This window comes from Mauremys reevesii, unplaced genomic scaffold (assembly GCF_016161935.1).
Source record: "Mauremys reevesii isolate NIE-2019 unplaced genomic scaffold, ASM1616193v1 Contig12, whole genome shotgun sequence".
NCBI lineage: Eukaryota > Metazoa > Chordata > Testudines > Geoemydidae > Mauremys > Mauremys reevesii.
The window spans coordinates 752,361-772,527 of NW_024100738.1; positions in this window are offsets into that span (position 1 = coordinate 752,361).

A 20,167-nucleotide genomic window follows, 5' to 3' on the forward strand; every position below is an offset into this window, starting at 1 on the left:
GTTGTATCCCACATTGTCAGTAGTGTAGCTTGGGGGGAGCAAGGGGAGTGGCTGTAACACAAAGGTCAGTAATAAAAAGGTTAAATAAGATTGGCCCCAAAACTGATTCCTGAGGCACTCCACTAGTAACCTCCTTCTAGCCTGACAGTTCACCTTTCAGTACGACCCGTTGTAGTCTCCCCTTTAACAGTTCCTTATCCACCTTTCAATTTTCATGTTAATCCCCATCTTTTCCAATTTAACTAAAAATTCTCCATGTGGAACCATGTCAAATGCCTTACTGAAATCGAGGTAAATTAGATCTACTGCATTTCCTTTGTCTAAATAATCTGTTACTGTCTCAAAGAAGGAGATCAGGTTGGTTTGGCACAATCTACCTTTTGTTAAACCATGTTGTATTTTGTCCCAATTACCATTGACCTCAATGTCCCTTAACTACTTTCTCCTTCCAAATTTTTTCCAAGACCTTACATACTACAGATGTCTAACAATCCTATAGTTACTCGGATCACTTTTTTTCCTTTTCTTAAAAATAGGAACTATGTTAGCAATTCTCCAGTCATACGGTACAACCCCTGAGTTTACTGATTCATTAAAAGTTCTTGCTAACGGGCTTGCAATTTCATGTGCTAGTTCCTTTAATATTCTTGAATGAAGATTATCTGGGCCCTCTAATTTTGTCCCATTAAACTGTTCGAGTTTGGCTTCTACCTCGGATGTGGTAATATCTACCTCCATATCCTCATTCCCATTTGTCATCCTACCATTGTCCCTAAGCTCCTCATTAGCCTTATTAAAGACTGAGGCAAAGTATTTAGATATTTAGCCATGCCTAGATTATCCTTAACCTCCATTCCATCCTCAGTGTTTAGCGATCCCACTTCTTCTTTCTTTGTTTTCTTATTTATATGGCTATAGAACCTTTTACTATTGGTTTTAATTCCCTTTGCAAGGTCCAACTCTACATGACTTTTAGCCCCTCTCACTTCATCCCTACATGTTCTGACCTCAATAATGTAGCTTTCCTTGCTAATCCCACCCATCTTCCACTCCTTGTAGGCTTTCTGCTTTTTCTTAATCACCTCTCTGAGATGCTTGCTCATCCAGCTTGGTCTACAATTCCTGCCTATGATTTTTTCCCCCTTTCTTGGGATGCAGGCTTCTGATAATTTCTGCAGCTTTGACTTGAAGTAATTTCAGGCCGCCTCCACCTTTAGATCCCCAAGTTCTTCAGTCCAATCCACTTCCCTAACTAATTTCCTTAATTCTTTAAAGGTAGCCCTTTGGAAATCAGAAACCCTAGTCCCAGATCTATTTTTGTTTATCCTTCCATCTAGTTTGAACTGAATTAGCTCATGATCACTCGAACCAATGTTATCCCCTACAACCATTTCTTCTGAGGTCCTCACTACTCACCAAAACCAAATCTAAAATGGCATCCCCCCTTGTTGGTTCTTCAACTACTTGGTGAAGAAATCCATCAGCTATCACATCCAGAAAAATCTGAGCCCTATTATTCTTACTAGCACTTGTCCTCCAGTCTATATCTGGGAAATTAAAGTCTCCCATAATCACACAATTCCCATTAGTGTTTACTTCATTAAAAATATCAAAGAGGTCTCTGTCTATATCCAAATCAGATCCCAGCGGTCTGTAGCACACCCCAAGCACTATCTCAGGGGAGGCTCTAGTAGCTTTCTTTCCCAGTGTGATTTTTTGCCCAGACAGACTCTGTATTATCCATTCCATCACTTATTTCTTTACAGTTAACCTCATCATTGATATGCAATGCTACTCTACCACCTTTGCCTTTATTTCTGTCTTTCCTAAACAGCACATACCCTTCAATACCTGTACTCCAGTCATGACTACTGTTCCACCATGTTTCTGTTATCCCTATAATATCCGGTTTCACTTCCTGCACCAGTAGCTCTAGTTCCTCCATTTTGTTACCTAGGCTCCTCGCATTAGTGTGCAGACATCTTAATTCTTGCTGTCTGGCTTCACTGACATTCTTTACCTGGTTAGGCACAGACATTCTACCACCAGTATCACCTATTAGACTGGTATCTACACTACCCTTCCTCCTTATGTCCATTCTTCTGCCCACGGCTGTATCCTCTCTTACTTTGTTTTCTTCCCTCTCAATGTTAAATTCCAGCGTGGAGATTACCTGGACATCTCCCAGCCATCTCCCCCAAATTCCTAGTTTAAAGCTCTCTTAATCAGTTGTGCCAACCTCCATCCTAGAAGTCTATTTCCCTCCTTACTCAGGTGAAGTCCATCCCGATAGAACAGTCCTCTGTCCATGAATGCTTGCCAGTGGCCATAAATCCCAAAGCCCTCCTTATAGCACCACTGCCTGAGCCATCTGTTCATCGCCATAATCTTGTCACACCTTTGTTGCCCTTCTCTAGGAACAGGCAGAATCCCACTGAAGATCACCTGAGCTGCGATTTCCTTAAGCGTCTTTCCCTCTGCCATGTACATTGGCCAAACCGGACAGTCTCTACGCAAAAGAATAAATGGACACAAATCTGACATCAGGAATCATAACATTCAGAAACCAGTGGGAGAACACTTCAACCTCTCTAACCACTCAGTGACAGACTTGAAGGTGGCAATTTTGCAACAAAAAAACTTCAAAAACAGACTCCAAAGAGAAACTGCTGAACTTGAATTAATATGCAAACTAGATACTATTAACTGTGGCCTAAACAAAGACTGGGAATGGTTGGGTCATTACACCAATTGAATCTATTTCCCTATGTTAAGTTCTCCTCACACCTTCTATGGGCTATCTTAATGATCACTTCAAAAAGTTTTTTTTCCTCCTGCTAACGATAGCTCATCTCAATTGATTAGACTCTGTCTGTTGGTATGCATACTTCCACCTTTTCATGTTCTCTGTATGTATAAATATCTCCTGTCTGTGTGTTCCATTCTATGCATCCGAAGAAGTGAGCTGCAGCTCACGAAAGCTCATGCTAAAATAAATTTGTTAGTCTTTAAGGTGCCACAAGTACTCCTGTTCTTTTTGCGGATACAGACTAACACGGCTGCTACTCTGAAACCTTTCCCAACCTGGCATAGTCTCCCTTGATACATTCCAGCGAGAATCTGTCCGTATCATTTGTTCCCACATGAAGGACAATCAACGGATTCTTTCCTGCTCCCGTTGGGATCCTTTTCAGCCTCAGGTCCACATCCCGTATCTTAGCACCCGGCAGACCGCTCACCCTTCTGTTCTCCGGATCAGCTCTAGTTACAGGCCTGTCTATCCTTTTCAGTAAGGAGTCCCCAATCACGTAGACCTGCCTTTTCCTGGTGACAGTGTGATTCTCCAGTCTATCCCCTGCACCCCCACTGGCTGCAAGTCCTCTAGATTCCTATTCACCCTTGCAATCCTCTGCAACCCATCCCGTATCCTCCTGGAGCTCATGTTTGGTGTCATCTCCATTGACTCTTCCCCTCATCCTATAGGACTAGCTGCTCTTCTCTTTTTCCTTGCCCTCTCACCTTCAGCGACCACCTGCTGTGCCCCTTCTTCATTTTCCAACTCTGCAAACCTGTCCCTGAGCTCTGTTTCTCCTTCACTGGCCCGTCTTTGCCTCTGCCTGGTTCTCTTAGTCACATGCTTCCACCATCCACTTGCCTCACCCAGCAGTCTCCCCTCAGAGTTCTTTGGTCCTGCTTCCATCTGCAAGTTGAGCTTATCCCTTCAGCCTCATGTCTTTGCTCCATTATCTGCTCGAACCCCCTTCTAAACTCGAGCAGAGTTTCCACCTGCATCTCCAGTCCTCGGATCTTTTCTTCCATCAGCTCTATCAGGCGACACTTCATGCAGATGAAACTCTTTTCAGGTACCCCCTCCAGGATCGTGTAAATGCCGCAGCTTCCACATCCAGCCATCCTCATTGTGTCTTTCACTGCTGCCTCTGTATCGGTCATAGCCTTCCCACCTAAAACCTGTTAGTACAAGAAACACAAACCCCCAACAGGCACCAGAACACTGGCAGACCACCACCCACTCCCTTCACTAGGCTATCAGTTCCTCTGCCTAGGTCTCTAAGTCTCCCCCGCAAACTCCCAGTGAAACTCCCCTGTTTACAGCTCTGTTTGCTGGCTGCTGTGCTGCTGCAGCTGTCTGTGCTGCTGCCTGACTGGCTGGCTCCCTTTATAGGACCCCTAAGCAGAGAAACCCCACCCCATAAGCAGGGCTCAGCTTCTCTCCCAGCACCCTGCCCCTACCATAATGAAAGGTGCCAGGGCTCAAGCAATTTTTTTTACTTTCATAACTGGTGCAGCAAGCCCAAAGGTACCAGGGCTATGAATTGCCAAGCTTACAGGTGCTGGAACTCAGCCTTGTCAAACCCTTGCACAAATGTGTGTGTGTGTGTGTGTGTGTGTGTACACAGCTTAAATTGGTTAAAAACCCTAACTTTCAGTTCTCAGTGTTTCAAAAATGTTAGATTGCCAACCTGTGTCATAGAGATGGGTTTTTTAAACAAAAGACATAAGAACGGCTGTACCGGGTCAGACCAAAGGTCCATTTAGCCCAGTATCTGTCTACCGACAGGGCCAATGCCAGGTGCCCCAGAGGGAGTGAACCTAACAGGTGATGATCAAGTGATCTGTCTCCTGCCATCCATCTCCATCCTCTGACAAACAGAGGCTCGGGACACCATTCCTTACCTATCCTGGCTAATAGCCCTTAATGGACTTAACCACCGTGAATTTATCCAGTTCTCTTTTAAATGCTGTTATAGTCCTAGCCTTCACAACCTCCTCAGGCAAGGAGTTCCACAAGTTGACTGTGTGCTGTGTGAAGAAGAACTTCCTTTTATTTGTTTTAAACCTGCTGCCTATTAATTTCATTTGGTGACCCCTAGTTCTTGTATTATGGGAATAAGTAAATAACTTTTCCTTATCCACTTTCTCCCCATCACTCATGATTTTATATACCTCTATCATATCTCCCCTTGGTCTCCTCTTTTCAAAGCTGAAGAGTCCTAGCCTCTTTAATCTCTCCTCATATGGGACCCTCTCCAAACCCCTAATCATTTTAGTTGCCCTTTTCTGAACCTTTTCTAGTGCCAGTATATCTTTTTTGAGATGAGACCACATCTGTACACAGTATTCGAGATGTGGGCATACCATGGATTTATATAAGGGCAATAATATATTCTCAGTCTTATTCTCTATCCCTTTTTAATGATTTCTAACATCCTGTTTTCTTTTTTGACTGCCTCTGCACACTGCGTGGACATCTTCAGAGAACTGTCCAGGATGACTCCAAGATCTTTTTCCTGACTCGTAGCTACATTAGCCCCCATCATGTTTTATGTATAGTTGGGGTTATTTTTTCCAATGTGCATTACTTTACATTTATCCACATTAAATTTCATTTGCCATTTTGTTGCCCAAGCACTTAGTTTTGTGAGATCTTTTTGAAGTTCTTCACAATCTGCTTTGGTCTTAACTATCTTGAGCAGTTTCATATCATCTGCAAACTTTGCCACCTCACTGTTTACCCCTTTCTCCAGATCATTTATGAATAAATTGAATAGGATTGGTCCTAGGACTGACCCATAGGGAACACCACTAGTTACCCTTCTCCATTCTGAGAATTTACCATTAATTCCTAGCCTTTGTTCCCTGTCTTTTAACCAGTTCTCAATCCATGAAAGGTCCTTCTCTTTTATCTCATGACAACTTAATTTATGTAAGAGCCTTTGGTGAGGGACCTTGTCAAAGGCTTTCTGGAAATCTAAGTACTCTATGTCCACTGGATCCCCCTTGTCCACATGTTTGTTGACCCCTTCAAAGAACTCTAATAGATTAGTAAGACATGATTTCCCTTTACAGAAACCATGTTGACTTTTGCCCAACAATTTATGTTCTTCTATGTGTCTGATAATTTTATTCTTAACTATTGTTTGGACTAATTTGCCCAGTACCGACGTTAGAGCCCCTAGAGCCCTTTTTAAATAGAGCATGACATTTCTATCCATAGAGATTCCATGGAACATGTGGATTCACTTAAGATTTTTAGTTCATTTGATTCTACATTTTCTTTCACATATACTGCCACTCCCCCCGCATGACCTGTTCTGTCCTTCTGATATATTTTGTACCTCGGAATGGTTGTGTCCCATTGATTGCTCTCAGTCCACCAGGTTTCTGTGATGCCTATTATATCTATATCCTCCTTTATCACAAGGCACTCTAGACTTCTAGCATTTGTGTACAAGCACTTTAAAAACTTGTCCCTGTTTATTTGTCTGCCCTTTTCCGATGTGTCAGATTCTTTTTTATGTGACTGTTTATCATCTGATCCGGCCCTTACATTATCCTCTTCCGTCCTCTGCTCCTGACTATAACCTGGAGATTCCCTAACATCAGACTCTCCCCTAAGAGAAGTCTGTGTCCGATCCACATGCTCCTCTGCAGCAGTTAGCTTCCCCCATCTCCTAGTTTAAAAACTGCTCTACAACCTTTTTAATGTTTAGTGCCAGCAGTCTGGTTCCACTTTGGTTTAGGTGGAGCCCATCTCTCCTGTATAGGCTCCCCCCATCCTAAAAGTTTCCCCAGTTCCTAATGAACATAAACCCCTCCCCTCTACACCATCGTCTCATCCACGCATTGAGACTCCAAAGCTCTGCCTGGCTACCTGGCTCTGTACATGGAACTGGGAGCATTTCTGAGAATGCCACTGTAGAGGTCCTGGATTTCAGTCTCTTCCCTAGCAGCCTAAATTTGGCCTCCAGGACATCTCTCCTACCCTTCCCGATGTCATTGGTACCTACATGTACCACGACCACCGGCTCCTCCCCAGCACTACACATAAGTCTGTCTAGATGCCTCGAGAGATCCACAACCTTCGCACCAGGCAGGCAAGTGACCACACGGTTCGCCCAGTCATCACAAACCCAGCTATCTACGTTTCTAATGATTGAATCTCCCATGACTAACACCTGCCTTTCCCTAGCAACTGGAGTTTCCTCCCCCGGAGAGGTAACCTCAGTGCGAGAGGCAACCCCAGCACCATCTGGAAGGAGGATCCCAACTATGGGAAGGTTTCCCTCTGCTCCTGTTGACTGCTCTGCTTCCCTGGGACGTTCTTCCTCCTCAACAGCACAGGGACTGTCTGACTAGAGGTGGGACAATTCTACAGTGTTCCGGAAAGCCTCATCAACATGCCTCTCTTAGCTCCTCCAGTTCTGCCACCCTGCCCTCCAAAGTCCGTACGTGGTCTCTGAGAGCCAGGAGCTCCTTGCACCAAATGCACATGTACGCCACCCACCCACAGGGCAGGTAATCATACATGCTACACTCAGCACAATAAACTGGATAGCCCCCACTTTGTACCTGGACTTCTGCCTGCATTTTCTTCTAGTTAATGAAAGGGTTGTTTAAAGCAAGAAGTTTTGAATGTAGTTTGGCTTATAGGTTTTAAGGGGACTAAAGGGAAACAGATAGAACCGGCATGGGACCCCGCTCCCTTCTCACTCCCTTGCGAAACTCCCTGTTAGCAGCCCCTGTTGGCAAAGCTGAAAATAAAGCTACTTTAAGGGAAATTACTGCTTTGTCCAACCCTGAAGAGCCATGAGATCTCCACTCACCAATTCTCATAAAACTTGTACTTTTCATGTGTTTTTGGTGGCTTTAGTATTACGATCTATTATAAATAAAGTGCATTTCATTGATTTTAAAATGAAATTAGTAACTGGAAAAAATGGCCAGTATTCTTTTTAAACCTGTGACAATTATAAGCTACTGTATTCTGTCGTTTACTTTCTAGAATCTGAAGTATATCTAAGTATAATCTAAAGTTCTCCTGTGAAATGCTGGCTGTGCAAACCCTTCTGTGGCTGGATCATTCTTGTGTTTTTATTTAAAGTACAAAATAAATATGTATAACGAATATGAGTATGTAATTAGTAATTTGATATGTCAGGTGGCGCCTTTTTTTAATGTGTTCGCTCCCCCTGTTGTTAGAACCTGGCTATGCCACTGCACATTGTAAGGTGATATTGGAGCATTTGTGTTGGGAGCCTCTGTGACTGTGAAAATCACCAGACAGGAGAGTGAATTAACTAGTGCGAAGTGCTGAACTCCCAAAAGCTCGGAGCACAAAGGAGGAGGTGGGATACAAGAAGGGACTGTATCTTGGTGCTGCTTGGATGCTGGGGGGCAAGGTTTTCTAGGCATAAGCAAGAGATCCCCAGCTGCTTAGCCTAGGTTAGCCCTAAAGGACACAGAGCTTAGTACAGACCAGTGATATTCAGACTGCAGCTCACAAATGGCTCTTTATGTGTCTCCTGTGTCTTTATAGCACATGATATTAAAACACTGGGTGACTTAATTATTAACCAATCAGGATGCTTTTACTATGTTAAGGGTTAAGTTATCAACTTTCACTATGTTAATTTATTTGCTTTGGGAATAATTTATATATATAACTAAATATTTCCCCTGTCATACTGTTTAAATAGGGATTGCACTATCGCAAATGAAACAATGGATTCGCACTCCTGTGGCTCTTTTGGGTAATGCTGATTGCTAATTTGGCTCCTGAACCACTGAGGTCTGAGTATCACTGCTCTAGGTGCTTCTGTTATCTTTTGAAAATTAAGATTTGTAACCTATTTGTGTTTACATACTTACCTGCTTTAACTTTATAAATAACAGCTTTTATTTTTAATGAATTGTCATATAATATTGGTGACAAGAGCTGTCTTGGTTTGAGATTTAAGGAGCAGTTGACCTGGGGTAAGTGACTGGACCTTTGGATCTGGGAGTAACCTGAATATTGCTGTGATTCTGGGTGTAAAGGACCTTCTATCACACAAGTATCGGAGAGGTAGCCGTGTTAGTCTGGTTCCTGGTGCCACAGGATTCTTTGCTGCTTCTATCACACAGGCAGGCTCAGCTGGGTGGCAAGACAGACCGGAGTCCCCCAGGGGCCTGTCTGTGACTCTGTTAGGCTGTTACGGTGCCGGAGGAGTTTACACTGGATGTTTGGTTGGTGAAATCTAAGTCTAGAACTCTCAGCCAGTTTGGGGTTTGTGCCCAGGTTCCCAGCAGTCTGTGCTGACATTGGCACGTGCCCTCTCAACACACTGCAGACAGCATGATAGCAGGGCCTTGGCTTGAGTTCCCTTCTTATGGGACAGAGGAGCTGAGCCAGCCCAGAGAGGGGGTTTGGGGGCCAGGTGTATGTGACCCAGGGACCCCTTGGTGCCAACTGGCAGAGGGTTTACAGGGATCCCTTGGGGCTGATCTCTACATAATAGTTCACCGAAGGGGGCATATGAGGTCTGTACCAAGAGCCAGTAGCTCACTGGTCGTCATAGTGTGAAATGTCTGCATGGATACTATGTAAAGAGCTGTGTATCTGTATTGAAAACGTTTCCCTTAAGGTCTTGGAGTTAAGGCAGGTCACCAGGAGGGGATGCAACTCAGAGATGTTCTTGTCAGGCAGGCGATAACTGAGGTTATCTCCTTGTCTTACCAGCTGTGTATTGGATGCTATTTGTGTACTGAGCCAGGTGCAAAGTGGGAGATTGTTTCTTCCTGTGGATTTTGCAACCGGGGGGGTGTCCTATTTAACAATAAAGACAAAGGATTGGTCTGGTCTATCTTGGCGTGCAGACACACTGGATCCCTCCCCTCTGTGTAGAACTGATGAATGAAATTGTTTTAATTGTTCATTTTATTAATGTAACTTCATAAGTAAAGTCTTATGAATAAAACAATGTTCATTCATAAAACTGGTTACCCCAATAACTGGCTAAATGACAATAAAAAATGCTTGTTAAGAGCCATAGCTGTTCAGTCAGCTGCCTTTGTAAGTTTCACTGTCAGTCCAATTCCTGCTTAAATCACTGAGACTTGCACTGTTTCAGTATTGTAACTTCTGTTCACCATTTATTACACTTGCCAATGTTGAGTCTGAACTTTTTATGAGTTTAAACTTAACCCAGACTTGATGTCTCTATCTGAAACTTTTAATCAAAGCTCTGACCTGCGAACTACTCATGACACCCCCCCTCCCCTTAAGTAGCCATCTCCCCCTTTGTCTTTTCTAATTTACATTTTAACCTGTTTTATCCTGTAGAATCTTGATTGATTATGCATGACCATTATGATCTGTTAATCACTTTGTTTACTTCTGTGTATAAATATTGATGCTCACCCCTAATAAACTTGCCACACTTACTCCGAAGGCTTTTAAGCTAAGGATAGTGTGAGCCCGTTGATCAACGAAGTGTTGTCTGGTCTCTGACAGATTTGTGAGCCCCATACCAACTCCGCACGAACTCGGGTGCTGGAGAGGTGAGTAGTACTTGCTTTTTTACCTAACAATTTGGGGGCTCGTCCGGGATTTCCTTCTGCTGCGGTGCCTCTGTCCAGTGGTCAGACCACTCATATACGAATTGGCAGGCGCCACGGGAGATTTCTCCCAGCCAATTCAATATTGAGGGGTCGTGTACTGGACAGCAGGATAAACGCCAGTTGGAGGGCTCCTGTCAGACACCATGGGTCAAGGGACTAGCGTGCCTCTTGAGAGTCCGCTGGGGATTGTAAATAAGTTATGGAACGAAGGGAAACTCCCAGTACAGACAGGAATGTCTAGGAGGAAGTTGTACACACTGTGTGTAAGAAATTGGACTGGGTATACCGCGGTATTGGCCGACCCGGAGATGAGGTGGCCTTCGTATGGCTCTTTCGAACAGGCTGCCTTAAGAGGAGTAAGGAGCCAGATCGAAAAAGACCATCCGTGACAGTTATGTTACTGGTTTTGTTGGGACTCAGCAGCAGAGCTGTGGAAATCTTTAAAAATTATGGCAGTCAGGTATTCTTCCGAGAGTGAACCCCCTCCATGTTATTTCGATGAAGGGTGTAAACCACGGCGTGTTTTAACTCGTCAGTTGGTCCCCACTGCACCTGCCCCTATTCCTCCACAGGGGGACTCTCTCCAGAGCGCAGAGGGGAATCTGCAGGACTCCAGATTGGAATCTCTGCAGAGGGATAAGGAGGAATTGGAGGGGCACACCTCGGGAGGAGTTTTGCATGGGAGAAAGAAAGGGAAAGTAGTAAAAAGAAAGAGAAAAAGGAAGAATATAAGTTGATGGCTTTAGCTTTTCACGGTGGTATTCGAGGCAGAAGTCGTGGCCGTGGCAGGGGATTTCAGGGTGCTCGGGGAAGAGGGTCCTGGCAACCCCAGCCACCAGGGAATTGTTTTCAGTGCGGACAGCCCGGTCACTTTAAACGTGAATGCCCCTGGGGACGCCCAGAGGGTCCGGTCGCATCCGCAGATACTTACACCAGGGACAAATACACACCTGCACCACCAGCCCAGCCCGTTCCTCAGGCCTGGATCAACTACGGGCAACAGCAGCAGCTGCAGCAAACTCAGCCTTCTCAATGACGGTACCCCGGGGGCGAAGGCAAACAATGTGATGGTCTTATTTCCTTAATGTCTTTAGCCGGCTCCTTCCTCACTTTCTCCCCTCCCAGCAAAGAGCCTCGTCTAACCCTTTCAGTCCTAGGACTGCCTGTCTCTTTCCTCATTGATACTGGAGCTACTTTCTCTCTTTTAAATCATGTCCCCTCTCCCTGGCTATCCTCTGAGGTTAAAACTGCAACTGGGGTGGAGGGCAACCCACAGTCTCTGGGACTCACTTTGCCTCTAAATGTTATTTATGCTGATAAATGTTTTTCTCACCGTTTTCTTTTTTCCCCAGCTTGTCCGATCCCTTTGATGGGCCGGGATTTACTCTGTAAGCTTGAGGCTACTTTAACCTGCACTCCTGAAGGGGTAGGATTATTGATGACAGTGTTAGGAGATTCGGCCCCAACTCAGGGTAATTGGGAAAACCCCCTCTCTCTCTCCCCTGACCTCACTGACTTGCCTTCAACCCTCTGGGGAATTTCTGACACTGATGTTGGCCTGCTCCTTTCGGCAGAGCCAGTAAGGATTCAAGTGAAGCCCTCCTTAACCCCCCCGTCAGTCCCCCAATACCCCCTGTCGCTGGAAGCCCGGGAGGGCATCCGCCCCATTGTCGAGGGATTCATTGCACAAAAGCTAGTCCGCCCTCAGCGCACTCCCTGTAACACCCCTATACTGCCTGTCAAAAAGCATCCTAAAAAGGACAGAGATCCTATTCGTTGGCGCTTTGTACAGGATCTACGGGTTGTTAATCAGTATGTGGTCCCTCTTCATGCAGTAGTTCCTGATCCAGCTACTATCATCAGCCAAATCCCCTGGGATGCTGAGTGGTTCACTGTTATTAACTTAAAATCAGCCTTTTTCAGCATTCCTGTGCACCCAGACTCTCAATATCTCTTTGGTTTCACCTGGGAGGGACAAAGTTATGTCTGGCAACGACTTCCTCAAGGCTACAAAGACAGCCCCACAATTTTCAGCCAATGCCTCCGCCACGACTTGGAAGGCTTCACCAGTCCGCAGGGATCCACGTTAGTCCTATACGTAGATGACATCCTACTAGGTAACCGCGAAGAAGCCGCCCTCCGCATCGATGGTAAGGCACTTTTATTATACCTACACACCAGAGGCCACAAGGTAGACCCTAACAAGATTCAGTGGGTCTCACAAAAGGTCCGATATCTGGGCTTCCTGTTAACCCCAGAGGGGAAACAAATGAACCCAGTCCGCATAAAAACTATCCAAAACTGCCCTCTGCCAAACACCAAGAAACAACTTCGAGGTTTCTTAGGATTAATTGGCTTCTGTCGCCCCTGGTTGCCGTCCTGCGGGGAGTTAAGCAAACCGCTCCACCGACTCACTGCTAACCTTGCTCCTGACCCTTTGCAGTGGTCCCCAGACACGATCCAAGCCTTTCAGTTACTCAAGGACAGTGTGGCCTCCTCCATGTCTCTCCGCCCCCCCCCCAATTACAGCAAACCCTTTCACCTTTTTGTCCACGAGAGGGGCGAAATTGCTAGTGGCGTCCTTACCCAGCTGAGCGGGCCCCACCATTTCCCGCTTGCTTTTTACTCTCAGCAGATCGACCCTGTCGCTCAGGGAACCCCATCCTGCACCCGGACTCTGGCAGCAGCTGCCCTGCTGATCACAAAGGCAAAGAGCCTGACCCTGGGTCATTTTACCACGGTCTGGACCTCTCATGCCTTGTCAGCCCTTCTGCGTAGGGGCACGACCCAAGTCTTTTCGGCCCATCGTCAGCAACAGCTAGAGGCCGAACTCTTAGAAAACACTAACCTAATTTTTAAAAGGTGTGGGCCCCTTAATCCAGCTACCTTGCTTCCTGACCTGCCAGTCCTCCAGGATCAGCATGATTGTGTGGAAGTAGTTCATAGCATCTTACAGATAAGGAACAACCTGTTTGACGTGCCACTGGACAACCCTGATTGCATCCTCTTCTTGGGCGGAAGCTCCTTCTATGTTGATGGCAAGCGTTTCACCGGTTATGCAGTCACCTCTGAATGAAACATTCAAAAGGCCGCCTCACTGCCAGGCAACTGGGGAGCCCAAGCTGCCAAACTCTATGCCCTGCCCGAGATTGCCAGTTGGCCGCTGGTAAGACCGTTACCATTTTTACTGATAGCAAGTATGCTTTTGGAGTTGTGCATTGTCACATCCACCTCTGGAAGTTTTGAGGTTTCCAGACAGCTGCCGGTAAACCCATTCAGCACCTCCCCCTCATCCACAAGCTTTTGGACGCCCTCCAAGAACCCTCGGTCCTGGCTGTAGTTCACTGCCGGGCCCATACTAAAGATGATAGCCCCGTCACCCGTGGGAATGCCCTGGCTGACGCCTCTGCCAGGACGGCTGCCGTCTTACCCTTAGCCATGCCCACGTTGGCTATTGTAACCTCCTCCTTTACTCCACTGCACCCCGTACCGGTACCCGCTGCTAAACTACAGTCGTGGGAGAGCCTCGGAGCCACTCTGGTCAAAGGGACCTGGCTTATGCCGGATGGCCGAGCCTGCCTCCCTCGCTCCACATACCCCGTGGCAGTTCGCTGGCACCATGATAAGGGGGGTCACTACGGCACGCACGCCCTTGTGAACACCATCGCTCGCTTTTGGTATGCTCCAGGCATTCAACCCTACTGGCTGTCAATAGTAAAAGCATGCAGCACATGTCAGCGTAATGGACCTGCTCCGCCTCTTAACAAAATTAAGGGTAAAAGACCTCCGCCTGCTGCTCCATTTCAACATCTTCAAATTGACTTTGCAGATATGCCAAAGGCTTTTGGGAAAAAGCACCTCCTTGTTTTGGTTTGCCCTCTGACTTCATGGGTCGAAGCTTTTCCTACTGCTAATTGTACTGCTGCCACAGTGGCAAAGATCCTCCTTAGAGACATTGTACCCTGTTTTGGCATCCCTCTCGTGCTTAACTCAAATCGCGGACCCCACTTTACTGGTAATGTCCTTGGCCGTTTAGAACAAGGACTGGGCATTTCACACTCCTTTCATACACCCTACCACCCCCAGTCTAGCGGGAAAGTTGAGCGTATGAATAGGAAGCTTAAGCTCACATTGGCTAAATACTGTCAGGAAACAGGGTTAAAGTGGCCTCAGGTACTTCCCTTGGTCCTGTTTCACCTTCGTACTCGCCCAACCCGTGTATTGGGATTATCCCCCTTTGAACTACTCTATGGACACCCCCCTTTCAAAGGCGGGGCGCTACCACGTGCTGATGTTTCACTATTGGGAGGGGATCATATGACCGCGTGCCAGTTTCTCTCCCTACAGGCTCGCCTCCGTACCCTTTGAAAAGCCTCGCAGTTTTCCCAGACCGTGCCACTAGAAGAACAGATCCACCCGTTCCAACCAGGGGACTTCGTCTGGGCCAAACAGTTCGTTCGTGGCAACACCCTCCAGCCGAGGTTTACTGGACCTCACCAGGTTCTTTTAACAACCCAGACTGCAGTGTTCCTGGAAGGACGCAAATCCTGGATCCACCACTCCCACGTCAAGCCAGCCGTAGTGGACCACAGTGACGGACCAACAGCTCTTGCCACCACTGAAGACACTGCCTCTAACCAGTGGACCAGCTTACCTCTTTCAGACATCAGACTTAAATTAACTCGAAAAAAATGAGAGGACCTTTTATTCTGACAACTGTATGTTTTTTATTATGCCTTTTTAGTTTATTTTCTGCTTATGAAGATAATGCTTTTATTAGATATTCCCACGAGGTTAAAACTCGTATTTTAGGAAATAGAAGTAATTGCTGGGTATGTACTCAATTTCCAGTAAATGCAGAACAGGGACTCCCCTTCACACCCATTCCCCTGACCACTGCTAATATGACTTGGATGCCACCGGCTAGAGTAAAAGATCCAGTCCAACACAATCTTACATGGGACAAAACAGGAGTGCCAATTAACAGATATCTCAGGGTAACCAATCAGACAGGATCACTGTGTTTTGTTAAAAAAAAGGGGTCAACTTTTGTGGGAACAAGTAAATGCAACATGTATTTTAATGGCACCGCCTTTAGTAAAAATCTTGGCTTCAAGCCTTGCGCATCCCACTTATCCCATATGTGGATCCCCCACAAGCCTTCAGAGTCAGCTTTTAAGAAGCCCTGCTCAAATCACGAGGGTGTCCAACTAATTGTTAAGGGATATACGATTGCCTTCTACAACTGCTCAAGCAGTACTACACTGCACTTTGAAAACACCACTACCAAATTGTGCCTCTGCAGTTCGCACAACGACCCCTCTGCGTTACCAGGGGAACAGTGGTCCAACGGGTGGTGGGTTACCTCCTACTTTGAAAAATGAAATACCCGAAACGCAATGTATGAAACATACTGGGTGTGCGGGCCCAAAGCTTATTACTTTCTCTTCCCTGATTGGGCAGGGTCATGTTATTTAGCGTGGCTAACACCGCCTTCTCGCATCTCCCTCACTCCCCCTCATTTTCCCCACGTTCGTAACATCCGTGAAACTTTCAGAGATATTAATATCCGTGATGGTTTGTCGTGGCAGCGGTGGGCTGGTCTCATTAGCTTGAGGGGTGGTGTCATCCGTCTACAGGGACTACTAGAATCTTTAACCAATGAAACTGCGACTCTATTTGAGAATCAGGCCGGGGAAATGTCCCAGCTGCGCCAGTTAGCTTTGCAAAACCGAATGGCTTTAGACATAATGTTAGCAGCCCAAGGAGGAACTTGCGCCCTCATAAATGAAGAATGCTGTGTTTTTGTAAATGACACCTACCCTGACACTTTTCAACGTACCAAACATCTAAGGGAAATAGCTAAGAACTACTCCTCTGGCCAGCCACCTTATGATTGGTGGGGAGCCTTATGGAATTGGCTGCCTGGATTTGGGTGGGTTAAAAAACTCTTGGTGGCTATTGTTGGGGCCATAGTAATCCTTATAATACTGTGTTGCTGTATTCAGTGTGTCCCCTCCCTCATAGACTCATGTGGGTCAGTTTATTCTTTTCCTACTTCAGCCAAAGGCCTTACTCTCTTCGAGTTGGCCCAGGCTGAAATTATAGCGGCCCTTGGCTCCTTAAAATGGGGTGTAGCTTTTGGTAGATAGTTATCCCAAAGCTACAAATGGAGGAATGTTGAGTCTGAACTTTTGATGAGCTTAAACTTAACCCAGACTTGATGTCTCTGTCTGAAACTTTTAATCAAAGCTCTGACCTGCGAACTACTCATGACACCCCCCCTCCCCTTAAGTAGCCATCTCCCCTTTTGTCTTTTTAAATTTACATTTTAACCTGTTTTATCCTGTAGAATCTTGATTGATTATGCATGACCATTATGATCTGTTAATCACTTTGTTTACTTCTGTGTATAAATATTGATGCTCACCCCTAATAAACTTGCCACACTTACTCCGAAGCCTTTTAAGCTAAGGATAGTGTGAGCCCGTTGATCAACGAAGTGGTGTCTGGTCTCTGACAGATTGTGAGCCCCATACCAACTCCGCACGAACTCGGGTGCTGGAGAGGTGAGTAAGGACTTGCTTTTTACCTAACAGGGCCCTGATCTCAGCTGGGGCAGGGACTGTCTCTCCCTGTGTGTCTGTGCAGCGCCCGGCCCAGCAGGTCCTTCATCTTAACTGCAGGGAAGGGTGCGGGTCTGTGTGCTGTCTGCCATAATAGGAAAGGGGAGGGGATCTTGGTTGATGGGGGCAGGGAGGGAAGTCGGTCTAGGTGCTATTGTAATATGGACAGGGGCTGCTCCAGGCACCAGTGATCCAAGCACATGCCTGGGGCGGCAAGCCATGCGGTGGGGGGGTGGGGGGGACAGCCTGCCAGTCGCTGTGAGGTTGGCAGTCAGGCTGCCTTCAGCCGCATGCCTGCAGGAGCTCTGGTTGGTAACGCAGATTTGGCAGCAATTCGGCCGTGGGTATGCCAAAGCCGTGGGACCGGCGGGCATCCCGCAGGCATGCCGCCGAATCCGCGTTACCAGCCAAACCTCCCGCGGGCATGCCGCCAAATCCGTGTTACCAGCCAGACCTCCTGCAGGCATGCCGCCGAATCCGTGTTACCAGCCAGACCTCCCACGGCTTACCGCCCCAGGCACGCGCTTGGGGCAGCGAAATACATAGAGCCGCCCCTGAATATGAACAATAAATAATTTCTGGGTAACTCCCCGACGGGTGCTCCCTCGGGGCAATGACAGCATTACATTTCCGGGGGTGCTTTGGGGCATGTCTCCCATTTAACCCTCGCAATGCTGCTGCATTTGGAGAGACAACTGGCTCTTGTAAATAAAGTAGACAGAATTCTATCGGTCAGTTGCCAGCATGGCCACCTCCAAAGCTCTGGTACCACCGTGTGGCCGTTTCTTGTCACTGAATTTCAGCACTTTTGTTCACCTCCCCATTCTTACCCTAGAGTTCATTTCTAATGTCAGAGGCGGATTTACAATGAAACACACAGGGGGCCCCAGGGCCGGGCAGCCCAGCACCATCCAGCACCCCCTGCATTGCAGGGTGGGGGGGTGCAGGAGCTGTGGGGGAGAGCAGGGAGGGAGCCGTTTAAGAGCCGTGCAGGAGGTGCGGTGTGCAGTGCGCTCTCCCGGGACTCCTGCTGCAGGCCGGCGCCGGCGGCCAGGTGAGGTGAGGGGCTGGCTGGGGGAGCACTGTAGGGGAGGTGGGCGCACTCCCCTGTTGGGGCGTCCGCCTGGGCCTGTCCTGCTGCCCTGCTCCTCTGGACACCTGGCAGCACAGGTGCAGTCCCGGGCGTGCACTGCTGCTGGTGGCCCCTGGAAAAAGGCCAGGGGAAGGGAGTGGCAGCCAGGGGGGGTCTTAGCTCTCACGTGCTGCTGCCGCCACAGCTCCCTTTGGCAGCGAACAGGAGCAGTGGCGGGGCAGGGACGCGTCCACCAGCCAGCCAGGTAAGGTAACCCAGTGGCTGCGACTGGGACTTCCCCAACCCGGAGCTCTCATCCAAAATGCTTTACAATAGTTCGCTAATGGTACAAATAATATTTGGAAAGATCATTAAGTGGTCCACCAAGACCCATAGCAATTTTTAACTGGTCTTTGGAAAAATAAAAGTTAGACTATAAAAACAATCAAGGTACTTCACTTTGTTTTCATTTAGTTCTTATTACTTATTATATAGGAGGAGGATGAAGGAAAACAGAATGAAAAACAGGAATGTGGGAGATAAGAGAGAATGTTCTTTTTCTTGGCTAGGTCTGGGGTGGGGGGTGGTGCCAAAAATGAAGCTGAGCACAGGGCCCCACTAACTCTAAATCCACCACTGAGTTTACATACAAGTTGTAAACAGTCCTCAGACAGCGAGAGAGAGAAGACAGGAGACAAGGAAAAATCTGCATTTCAGGAAACAGAAGTGAGAAGAAACAGCACAGAACTTTTCACCACCAGACATCATGTCGCCATCTTTACTGTGAATAAACTTTGCTTTGAGGGGTGACCTTCAGGAAACTGCATCTCAAACAGTGACTGGACTATAAACGTGAGGGGCAAAACACCCCATGTTCCCTCTCCCTACCCAGCTCTCTCTTTTCACCTAAGATGACAAAAGAAAAAAATGTTGGACTTTGGGAGCAGATCCTGGCTTGAGAGTTTGATCAGCAACATCACTGTGAACCTGTGGTGAGGGACGGCACCTTGTGCCGAGTCTAAGTTGTTTAGTGTAGAAAGTGTTTTATCTTTATTGCTCTTGCAGCCGTTCCTGACTTTATGCCTCATTACTTGTACTCACTTAAAATCTCTCTTTGTAGTTAAATAAACGTGTTTTAGTCTTTAATTTAACTAACCCAGTGCTGTGACTTGTTTGGGTAACTCCATTTAAGGTAGCAGACTGTGTATGTTGCTTCCCTGAGAGGGACAATTGGCCGAGTAGATCTGGACTGTCCAGGAGAGGGCTGGACAGGGCAGGACATGTTTTAGGGGGAAGTCCAGGACTGGGAGTGTGTTGGGGTCACCCTGCACGTAGTGACCAAGGCTGGTGGACCCAGTGTGGCACAGGTGACAGGCTGCTGGACCAGGGCTGTGGCCAGGCACAGCCACTCAGGACGTGACCTGCAGGCTGTTTGGCCCAGGTTGGGAGCTTCTGCACAGGACTGTGACACACCCCAGGCCACAGGCAAGCGGTGACCCAGCCGCTCCCTGGCTGGGATCGCACCCTGGAACGTTTGGTTCCCACACACTGGCTCACAGGGGGTTTTCCAGAGACTGAGACAGAACTTAGGACACTCAGAGGCTGAGTTTAAACAGTTTCACAACCTCCATTTTGATTCAAACAGGACTTCCTCTCCATCCGGGGGGGAGGGGACCCCAACCCCACAAGGAGGGCCTGGAAGTGTCATTTGCTACTTGACTCCCCTCTGGAAGAGGGATGATTTCTGGTGGGTTTAGTGAGGGGGAACTTTTAGTGATTTTTGTACATTTTCTCCATAATGCTTTTGCCCTAGAACAGTGGGGTTCTTGGAAAAAATTCTGTAATGGCAGACAGAGACATCCCTAGGGACCCCAGGCGAGGGGGCCAGTAGCCCGATCCCTGCGACCATGTCTTCCTGGCAGAACATAAACTTCAGTTGTGCAGTTATATTGGTTTTAGTGCACTGATCCATCTAGTGTTGTTTTTTAAATTAGCATGAAAAACAAGTTTAAGCTTTGTTGTAGTCTGCATGGTTTGCCTGGACTGCTCAAGACCCAAATGCTTGTGG